The following is a 9,859-nucleotide window of genomic DNA, read 5'->3' as shown; positions in this document are numbered from 1 at the left end:
CACCTCTGTGCGTCCACCATGAATACCATGACTAACCACTGTCTAGTGACTAAGACCTAGCCTTTCAGCCCACGCTCTACAAATTTTATTGTTTGGGCCTTTAACGTACGAACCCAATATCAGTTTGGAATCATTACAAAATTGAGTCCTTACAATTGGCGCTGTCTGTGGGAAAGGCTTGTGCGTTGGCACAGGCGGTGGTAGGATTGAGCTCCTATCAAACAAGGGACTGAGAAAGCTCCTCCGTCATTTCCAGCAGCACGCTATTGTTGCCCTAATATAAAGTTCCACTAGGGGCTACGCTTCGAAGCACCAGTGGCATGGGCAATTCTAGGGGCTTCCAACATCAAGTCAACGCGCCACACCTTGGCTGAGGGGCTAATCCTCGAAACTTAAAGAAAATATGAGTTTTAGACAGAACCAAAGTATTGCATGGTTCTTGAACTCAAATCTATGGGGAAACCAACTACTTAAAGAAAAACTATAAGTTTTGGACAGAATCAAGGTATTGCATGGTCCTTGGACCCAAACCTATGGGGAAACCAACTACTTAAAGAAAATCTGAGTTTTGGACAGAACTAAGGTATTGCATGGTCCTCGGACTCAAACCTATGAGGAAACCAACTACTTAAAGAAAAATTATAAGTTTTGGACAGAACCAAGGTATTGCATGATCCTCGGACTCAAACCTATAGGGAAACCAACTACTTAAAGAAAATTTGAGTTTTGGACAGAACCAAGGTATTGCATGGTCCTCGAACTTAAACCTATGGGGAAACCAACTACTTAAAGAAAATCTGAGTTTTGGACAGAACCAAGGTATTGCATGGTCCTCGGACTCAAACCTATGGGGAAACCAACTACTTAAAGGAAATTATAAGTTTTGGATAGAATCAAGGTATTGCATGGTCTTCGGACTCAGACCTATAGGGAAACCAACTACTTAAAGAAAATCTAGATACCAGGCCCAGCCTAACAACACACATGGCATCTCGGATGATGCCTTTAGCTCCCTAGGAGTATGTTCAGACACAAGTTCAACGCCCCATGGGCACGGGTAAGTTAGAATTCCGGGATGTGATCCCAAATATATCATATGCACAACCATTCATACATGTTAAGATAACTAGTTCAAAAACCATGAGATTCGCAACAATAGTAAATATCGACAAGGGCAACTAACATGTAATTTAAAGGAATAAGGAAGAAAAGAATTTAATATATGTGGTCAATGAGTTCAACTACAAGCAAACTCTAAAGTCTTCAAAACAAAAGGGAAACTAGTTAACAGTTAAACTAGAAACAAATACAAAAGTTAGCCAGGGCTTTTACTTCTTCAATTTCGTTTTGGCCACATCCTGGAAAGGCCGAGCAGGATTAGCCTCAGAGCCCTGGGAGACATTTCCTTTTTGGAAGGCTGGGCAGGATCAGTCTCAGTGCCCTGGGGGACATCAGTAAGGGGAATGGCCTAAAGGGGCTGAACAAAGATGGCTGGCTCCTCGGCACAGGAGATTTGAGCACTGAATGTAGACGGGGCAACCTCCTAAGGCATCTCAGGATTCAAACCTCCAGGTGTTTCTATCGCCTTATGAGTCTCTCCTCCCTCAGTCAACTTGGCAGGAATGACAATAGGCTGAACAGCTTCTGATTGAGCAGCCTCGGCCTCTTTTGGGACGCTCATAGCCTCGAAGCTGGCGGAGGCGGTCTCACGAATGGCTGGAGGATAAAATATGCTCTCCGCCTTCCACAAATTGGACGAAGCCTCCACCCCAGCTCGTTTGAGGGCCTCGTTTTAAACCTGGGAGCAGTATAGCCTGCATACACCAGGGATTTGAGCTTTAAGGTGGGCCTGGGTTTCAGCCACCCCCGTCTCGTAACCCTCCTCCTTGGCCTTGTCCTTAGCAGTCTCGGTTTCAGTCCTGGCAAACTCAGCCTCCTTCCTGGCTCTCACGGCTTCATCCCTGGCAAACTCCGCCACGCCCTTAGCGTTGTTTGCCTCGATCAGTTTCTTCTTCAAATCACTGATCTGTTCCTTAGCAATCTCCAATTGCTCCTTAGCAACAAGTAGGCGCTTCGTTTGCTCCTCGGCCTGTTTTTGGGCACCAGATAACCTGCCTCGGCACTATCCCTAGCTCTGGCAGCCTCTTTTAAGTCTTCCCTGGCCTTCACGAGGTCAGTCTCGGAAGTTTTGAGGGTCCGCGTAGCATCTATATGTTTATTGCGCTCAAGCTCGGCGGTCTTACTCTGCCCCTTAACTTCTTCCTCCATCCTATAGGTAGCCTGGATAGCCTGCCAATTGAAACAAACACATTATGAACAAGAATCTAGGAGTAAGAATCGACGGAGTTATAAGTTTTAGGAGCCTTACCATACCCAGATACCTCTTCGCGTTGAGGAAAACCTCTTGCATCTTCATATTCTTTAACTCTTCCATATCGGTAGGAAGCAGCAGGGTCCTCTCTAACGCGTTGGCTACATAACCGCCTTCGCCGTCTCCAAGGTTCCTCATGGACGCGTTTTCCAACAATGGCTCCCTATGGAGCATTGGGGCGGGAAGCCAAGTACTTGGCGTGGATTGGGCTTCGATCCTTTTCCTCTGGTTTTGGTGCCCGATCTTTAATTTTTTTTGAGCTCGCGGGGCTTCATCCCTCTCCTGAAAGGATTGAGATTTTCCCTCATCCATGGGTTCCTTACCCTTGGGACTCCTCTTTCTCTTTGAGTCAGCGGGCTCCGACCGAGGAGGCAGAGCTGATTGAGGAGGAGCAAGAAGTTTGGGGCGAGAAGATTATGGCTGCGACTTAGTAGAGGAGGACCTAGTCTAGACGGGCTAGGGCTGGGGTAGGGGTATTGGAACACTGGATTGCGACTTTTCCTGTGCACCCTTCCCTAGCTGACCCTCAATGAGGTCGAATAAGCTGGTCGGGGGTTTTCTCTTAAGACCCATCTCGGCTCGGGAGGATGTTCCCACTGACAACAGTTCCGCTTCAGATAAGTCAGGGTCACCCAGATCACTAGAAGAATCCTCGGATGGGTCAGCCTGGTCAAATACCCCAAATTCCTCCTCGGACAAACCCAAATCAACTTCGTCCTCCGCTGCTTGATGAGACAGGGAATAGCCCGCCAATGGGATGCCCTCCGAGACAGGAGATCCCTCAGAGATCGAAAACCCTTGGTCGACTACAGTGATTTTCAGAAGTCGAGGATTGTTAGCGCTAATCACGTGCTTTGGGTCGGCGAATGACTTCTGGATGGGATCGTACCCTAAGATTTTGTGAGCGGCTCTGACTTGACTATCCTCGTCATTTACAAAAACCGCCGCTTGAAGAACAATCTCCAAATTCACCCGGTTGACCAAATGAAAGTGTCGATGAAAGACGTGTGTATCTGTAAAAAAAAAAAAAAGGCATGTACATGGTTAGCAACCGAACCACACCAAATTAAGACGGCTCAAAGGAGTGGCACCCTCCTACTCTTTATACCCCACCTGGTTCTCCCTCCACCATTGGGCAAGGAAGGCCATCGTGCCATTCCCCAGATACGATAAGAAAGTCCTTGTTCAACCCTTTGTTGGACTCGGGGAGGCACTGGATCAGTCGAACCCTATCGTCTCTCGTCTTCATGTAGTAGGATTTGCCCTTCAAATTTTGGAGATTGTAGCACCAATTTACGTCATGATGGGTTAGTCTTAGCCCCATTTTTTCGTTTAAGGCATCCACACAACCCAGAATCCTAAACATATTGGCAGCGCACTAGGTGGGAGCTAATCGGAAATGCCTAAGGTAACTCCTCATTACCGGCCCCATGGGGATTCTCATACCCCCATCTATGAAGGCGAGAAGGGGAATTACCACCTCACCCGTCCTTCTCTCAAGATGCCACTCCCCTACCTTGCAGTGCCTCAAACTTACGTTGGGGGGAATCCTATAATCGGCGATGAACTTTTCCATCGCCTCTTCGGTCTCAACCAACTTTTTCAGTTTAACCATCTCAAGGAACTACTAAGTAGATTTAGGTGATGACGGGAGAAGGAGAGGAACAAGAGAAAAATAAACCTAGAAAAGAAAAAGTACGAGTTAGTGAAGGCAGAGAACTTATAGAAAAGAGGAAAGGTTCCTTGGACAGGCTTTTTATGCTGGAGATAGACTTGAATTTGGATGAAAGTTTGGCTGAACCCAGGATATGTGCGCTAGAACTCTTAAGTGCAAAAGTGAAGAGACAAATCAGTTCCAAAAATTATTTATACTTCCCATCGAAAGTAACTGCACGAATTTTCCCGCCCATAAAGGTAAGGAAATCTTCACCGTTAGATCACCATCGCGTCGTTGAATGTGGGAAGTACAGAGCCGCCCGCATTTAATGAAGACACGTTTCACCTTCCAAGGCTCCAAGAACGTGTCTCAGGTAGACGAAGAGTCTCTGGAACTGATAGGTGATAAGGATTGACAAGCTTTGATAGAGGCCTGATGTTATCAAAACTCTCCTCTCCGTCCGAGGATCCGGACAGTAGGATTTTGAGGGGCTATTGTGGGACCAGAGAATTTGTGTCCCGGCCCACTTTCCATTAGGACCTAGGTCTCGCGCCGAGGAGAGAAGTTGCCGGGACAAGTAGTGAAAGACCAAATGGCCTAGAGAGGCAGCCAAGGATGACCCTGTCTTCGGTATCCTAAGGCCTAAAAGGGAAGAACGACATGTCATCAAAGGTAGCCTCCAAAGCACTCCCAAAAGAAAGGGCGAGTAGAATGGTACTCGCATGGGGGTACAGTGTGGGAGTGGTTCAAGGAGAAGACGTCACCTCCACATTGAATGCGCCAACAAACGCCCTAGCCACATTGATGGGAAAAGACTCCTGAACAGTGTGGCTTCGGTTATTGTAACTAACAGAAAGTAGGGGGAGACGGCTGACGGGACAGGTACTCGAGTAGTTACCTGCCTGATCAACAGATGGAAGGTCAGGATCAACCGAGAAGGGCTATATAATGTAAGGGCTTATGTGCCAAAAGGGAGGCTGGAACCATGGTACCCAGAGAGTAAAAGGAAGAATAAGAACATTAAGCTCAATGGACAAGGTCCATGGATACACTTAGTTCACCTCTGTGCGTCCACTATGAATACCATGACTAACCACTGTCCGGTGACCAAGGCCTAGCCTTTCAGCCCACGCTCTACAAATTTTATTGTTTGGGCCTTTAACGTACGAACCCAATATCAGTTTGAGATCGTTACAAATTGAGTCCTTACAAATTAATATATATATATATATATAGTTTAAAATTTGGGGATTGGGAGCTTGGACCTTAGGCGATTACCTTACTCGACTAATGGTTGACCTAACCTAGAAGTACAAATGTGACTTTTCATATTTTAGATTAGAGTTCGGTTGACGGGTGCCCTTAGGAAATTTTTTAATAGATTATTTTAAAAAAAAATTGATATCACTCTCATAGAAAATATAAAAATTTGTGAAAAATCAATTACTCTTTTTATTTTCAATAAAAATTTTAGGTATATTTAATGTGATCATTTGCTTTTTAAATTTTATCTTAGGAGGGAGAGAAGAGATTGGATTTTTGTATATGCTATGACTTTAAAGAAGGTGACTTTAAAGAAGGTGACTACTGAATAGCGAGATTGAGTGAGGTGACAATCTAGTGGCATTTTTATTGAATTTTTTTCCCTACAATTATGGGCGAGTTTATATTGCCACCCTAAAATTCTGATTCTACTACGTATTTATTTATTTATAATGAAAAGACAAATTAGCCATTTTCCACTCTCATAAGAGTTTATAAATTATGGGAAATGTTAATGAATGCTTAAGGAAATTGATTTAGGAACTATTTTTAGAAATATTTTATGGAAAAATGATAAATCAATTAATTTTTCTGTTATCATTTTATATTTCTCATAAAAGTTGTGTTAAAACTTTCTTAATATGATTTATTAACAATTGCCCGGGCACTTTTTAACATAACTCATAAATTATAATCTCCAAACACCTCTTCAATCCCCTACCTTTCATCGCAGACTCAATTTCCAAAATGTCTCCATTGACATTAGCCATTTGCACATATGAGGAAAGAGGAGCTAGGATCATTGGTGCGGTCACTTAAAAAAGCCGCGGCAGCGCATGAGGTTGTGGACCATAGTGGGAAAATTTGCGAACTTATTGAGAAAACCACATATAGAATGATATTCGGGCGAAGTAAAGATAATAGATTCCACTTGAAGGTGCTTATTGAGGAGGCCCTGACCTTGTCGGGGGCTTTCTAAATCTAGCTGATTATGTTCCTTACCTTGGGGCGCGCACTTGATCTACAGGAATTCATGTTTCTATCTATTCAACTTTATCAGTCTTAAATCTTTATGATTAGTTGAAGTGACCATGGCCAAAACCAATCCAATTGGTCTATTCTTTTTTGGGATAAAACCTGTCTATTATTATTATTATTATTTTTAACTTATTTAGAAATATTAGATATGTTAGTCCCCACATCTTGAACCCACTCTACTTACCCTTGGTTATATATATAAATATATATATATATTTATATATATATATATATATATATATGTATGTATATTTCTGAATAATATATTTTTCTATTTAAAATTTATAGTTGTGGTATATGAAAAATAAGACATGATTATGGTTTGTTTGAATTGAGAAAGAGAAATGAAGAATATAGTAGATTTGACTTAAAATTAACTTATTTTCATTAAACTTTACTCTATTTCTCCTCCATCCAAATGAACTCTTAATAAAATTTAAGATTTTAATTCTCCGTAAAATCTTGCATAACGACATGGCCGCCTTGAAAAACACATGCCCAATAAAGTTCCTGTTTCACCTTAAAAAAAAAAAAAAAAAATACAGTTCCCGTTTTCTTCTTTCTAGTATTTTATTGTTTTGGTCCCTTTCTCAACAATTCTTTTACTTTTTTTTTCTTATATTAATACCTTACACTTTGATAAGTAATCAACTAATCTTATCTTCTACCACCCTATTCCACGCTTTTCACATACTTTGTCTTAATTATTCTATGTTGCAAATTGTGCTTAGTTTTGTCTATTACTATTACGTAAACTCACAATTTTCTTTTTCATCACTTACAATTTGTCCCGTAAGAAAATTATGACAAAGTGTATGATATTAACATTATTGTAGAGTAAGTGATAATTCTTAAGAGAAAAAAAAAAAAGAAAAAGAAAAAAAGAAAAATGTTTATTATGATTTCTAAGGCTACCATATCATAAGATAGACATGATGTTTTTCCGTGTATTTTATATTTGAAAAGTGCTAGAATCACAATTATTTGCACAAATTTTGCTACAATTTAACATGATAAGTAGTAAACTCACAATTTTCTTTTTCATCACTTACAATTTGTCCCGTAAGAAAATTATGACAAAGTGTATGATATTAACATTATTGTAGAGTAAGTGATAATTCTTAAGAGAAAAAAAAAAAGAAAAAGAAAAAAAGAAAAATGTTTATTATGATTTCTAAGGCTACCATATCATAAGATAGACATGATGTTTTTCCGTGTATTTTATATTTGAAAAGTGCTAGAATCACAATTATTTGCACAAATTTTGCTACAATTTAACATGATAAGTAGTGAGCTATGAAAGAAAACTGGTAGGTTTAATCATTTAAGTAGGTCCACACCTCCACCACTTGCAACTCACCAAGTGATGAATTGTGCAAAAATTGTGTAAATTGTTATGTTCTAGCATGGTTCTTTATATTCCTACTTCTATTATTATTGTTTTAAAATATGTAGTTGCATCCTTTCTAGAACACTAAGCTATCAACTTGGCCTATGTAATGGCTAACAGTACAGGACAGTACAGGATATAATCATCCACAGGTTGCAATATATATATATATACACACACACACAAAAGCTGAAAAAGCAAAGCATAATAGAATGCGTCACGTGAACAAATCTTTTCGAATCACATATATAATAACCATTTGGTTTAGCGTTTTGGGTCCAAATTAAAAACATGTTTATTTTATCCAAAACGTGATTTTTATGTGTTTGGTGAAATATCAAGGCTATCATAATAGACATGATTTCAGGTGCATATGACACTTTAGCTGCTGCGATTGAATGGACCTTTTCTCAACTCTTGAGGTATCCATGAGTGATGAAACATGTACAGGAAGAGCTAGAACGTGTAGTTGGAATAAATAGAATGGTGGAGGAGACAGATTTGTTGAAATTACCATAATTGGATATGGTGGTGAAGGAAAGCTTAAGATTGCATCCTGTTGGACCATTACTTGTCCCACATGAATCCATGGGGGACACTGAGATCAATGGATATTATGTCTCCAAGAAATCACGAATAATAATAATAAATTTTTGAGCTATTGGACAATATCCTTATGTGTGGTCTAATAATGTGGAAGAATTTTATCTAAAAAGGTTCATAAATAGAAATATAGACCTCAAAGGATGTGACTTCTAGCTTATCCCATATGGGTCTTGATGACGTTGAGAATTGTCACCAATGAGTCGCACTGTACTCGCGAGTCAACGAACCTGCACAACAAGAACGAACGGGAGAAAAACCCTTAGAGAGCACCGGTGTGGTGCCGGCCAAAAGTTCTCCGAAGGTCAAGTTAGAATTCGTCCCTTGAGTTATTTTTTAAAGGCGTTAGAGAGGGTCAATTAATCTTACCTTGATTTGCGTGAAAGTTACTCCTTTTATAGCAGTGGAGAGGTGGCTTTTCTTCTTGACCTCCAGATCTTTCCAATGTGGGACTCTGATACCATTTCCCTTATTGGATCTTAAGGCTTTTCCAGGCAATAGAGATTTCGGGCTATGGGCCCTTACTATGTCTGTCCATGATGGGCCTTTAGGGAGCGTGGGTCCCGCGTTACACAGCCAAACAGTACCTATCCGTCAGGCCCATTAAGATAGGCCCACCAGACTAAATCTTACCATCTTCAGACAGAGGGTGCCATAGATTGCATCTAGTCCTTTACAACCGTTAAATATGTTCTAGCTTAATTATTGCATTGCTTTCATTGGGCACTACCTAGTGGCATGTTGCCTAATGATTTGGACATGAGTGAGAAGTTTGGGCTATCAATGCAAAGAGCCAAGAACTTGTCTGCCTTACCAACGAGCCTACTTAGTTAAATTTGTAGGAGAATTACGATATAATCTTTAATTTTTTTTTACTTATTCAGATTTACTTTGCACTTGGTTTCGTTGTTCCAAATGAAGAGTTGGAAAAATTGTAGCACCAAATGAACTCAAGTTACCTTGAATAAAATCTAAATTTGCCTTGTCATAGGTTGCGAAGTTCTGCACAATATTTTTATTTAAAATAAAGTTGGTAAATTGTTAAAATATTTGGTAAATGCCTTCCTAAAAATTTTACTTCAAAACATTTTTACTTTGAAATTATATCTCTTCAATATTAATGCTCAAATTATGTCTTCAAGAGACGTCTTCAATGTAAAACAATTTTACAATAGCACTGAATTTTTTCTTATAAAAAAATTCTCACATTTGGTTGCAAATCACATATGGAAATCAGATATCAAGTATCTAGATTCTCACTCAATGCCCTTATTAGGAATGTGGATTCCCTTTTAAAAAGGTGGGTATCCACATTTGTATGCTTACATAAAGTTACATTTTGTATAAACTGACAATTTTACCCATTCTCCCTACCTTTTAACCAATAGAAATAAATAAAAAATTATTAAAAATTGACAATTTAAATAATTTTTTTTATTATATATGTCATTTTAAAAATGTTTTATTAAAGTTCTATTGAATTTTCCATGACTTATATATATATATATTTTTTTTCTCATAATTTATTTGAAGGAAG

General features: G+C 39.7%; 1 pseudogene; it reads left to right on the top strand.

Annotated features, from left to right (window-relative positions):
• Nucleotides 1-3,770: 3,770 nt before the first annotated feature.
• On the top strand, nt 3,771-9,156 carry LOC115950412 (annotated as a pseudogene).
• Nucleotides 9,157-9,859: the final 703 nt, after the last annotated feature.

This window comes from Quercus lobata, chromosome 6, assembly GCF_001633185.2.
Source record: "Quercus lobata isolate SW786 chromosome 6, ValleyOak3.0 Primary Assembly, whole genome shotgun sequence".
Lineage (NCBI taxonomy): Eukaryota > Viridiplantae > Streptophyta > Magnoliopsida > Fagales > Fagaceae > Quercus > Quercus lobata.
Note: the sequence above shows the minus strand (reverse complement) of the source record. Positions and strands in the feature narration are given on the sequence as shown.